Source organism: Chlorella variabilis (genome assembly GCF_000147415.1).
Source record: "Chlorella variabilis unplaced genomic scaffold CHLNCscaffold_29, whole genome shotgun sequence".
In the NCBI taxonomy this organism is placed as follows: domain Eukaryota; kingdom Viridiplantae; phylum Chlorophyta; class Trebouxiophyceae; order Chlorellales; family Chlorellaceae; genus Chlorella; species Chlorella variabilis.
Genome location: NW_005435059.1, coordinates 95,830 through 97,090, shown reverse-complemented (window position 1 = coordinate 97,090; position 1,261 = coordinate 95,830). Strand labels below are relative to the sequence as shown.

The 1,261-nt window shown below is 67.6% G+C and overlaps 1 protein-coding gene across 1 annotated transcript in view; it reads left to right on the top strand.

Moving 5' to 3' along the window:
* The window catches only part of CHLNCDRAFT_37352 (hypothetical protein), a gene marked incomplete at its 3' end in the record, with an annotated part of 9,377 nt that overhangs the window by 2,076 nt on the left and 6,040 nt on the right, over nucleotides 1-1,261 (top strand). Inside the window, exons 3-5 of the mRNA XM_005843529.1 lie at nucleotides 139-215; nucleotides 543-589; nucleotides 941-999. The remainder of the gene's footprint in view (nucleotides 1-138; nucleotides 216-542; nucleotides 590-940; nucleotides 1,000-1,261) is intronic.

Here is a 1,261-nt window from a genome sequence, read left to right as displayed (position 1 = left end):
GGCGGGCAGGGCGTGGCGGTCGGCGGGCAGGTGTCAGTGTGCCCCTGCCGCTAGTCCTAGCCCTCCCTAGTTTGCCACCCACTCCCCCGCACACCCCCTGGCCCCTGCCTCCCTCGCACCCCTCCTGCCCCCCCTCGCAGACAGCAAGCTGAGCGAGACGCGCATGCTGCAGTTCCAGTGGGGCGCGCACCAGCTGGCCAACAAGATATTTGCGGGTGGGTGGCGCAGCAGCAGGCAGGGCTCTCTTTACTGAGCGTGTTACGAGCAGCCGGGGGCCCGCCTCTTTGGCGGCGCAGGCTGCGCGCATTGGCTCCTGGCACGCTTTGCATAGTTGTAGACCCAGGGGTGTGGGGGCCGGCACAGCTGCAAGCGCCTGCCCGCCTGCCTGCCTGCCTGCCTGCCTGCCTGCCTGCCTGCCTGCCTGCCTGCCAGGCAGACCAAGTTCAGCCTGCCGGCCGGGGGTGGCGTGCCCATCCGGCCATTGTTGTTCCCCATCCCTGTCCGTGCTGCCTCTTGCTTTTCCTCCCGCTGTTCTGCCGCAGAGGTGGTGCTGCAGCACTACCAGGACGGGGACATTGTGTGGGTGCAGGTGAGTCGTTTGGCGGGCGGCTGGGTGCGGTGTGGCATGGAGGGGAGGCAGGGGAGGCGGGGGGGAGCAGGGCATGGCTCGCTGCCGCCTGGTCCTGGGCTCGCAGGCGGGCTCCAGCCTGCCAGCCCAGGCAGCACCCAGCCTGCCAGCCTGCCTCACTGGACTACCTCACTGCGCTGGCTTACCGGTTGGCTGCCTGCCCCGCCGGCACCCACGCCTATGTCAGCACCCGCACCCGCATACGCACAACACCCACATGCGCCAGCACCCACATACATCAGCACCCACATACCTCAGCACCCACACAATGTCTGCCCTGCCTCTCCACCCCAACCCCACCCTCCCCTGCAGGACTACCACCTCATGCTGCTGCCCGCGATACTCAAGGAGACCAAGCCGCGCATGAAGGTGCGCCCAGGGGGGTGGTGGTGCGGGTGTGGTGGTGTGGGCGAGGCGTGGTGAGGTGATGGAGGGGTGGGACCTGGCTGTGCCATGTGTGTTCTCTGCTGCTGGTGCTGGACAGCCTCCGAGGGGGCGGTACTCGGGGCACAGAGACGCTCTGTGTGGGACAGCAACAATCATAACGTTACAGACAGAAAGGGCGTCGCGGTTGAGGCGCACACTGTGTGGGTGAAGGCGAGGGCAGCCCCCCATGCCTGTGCCAACCACCTT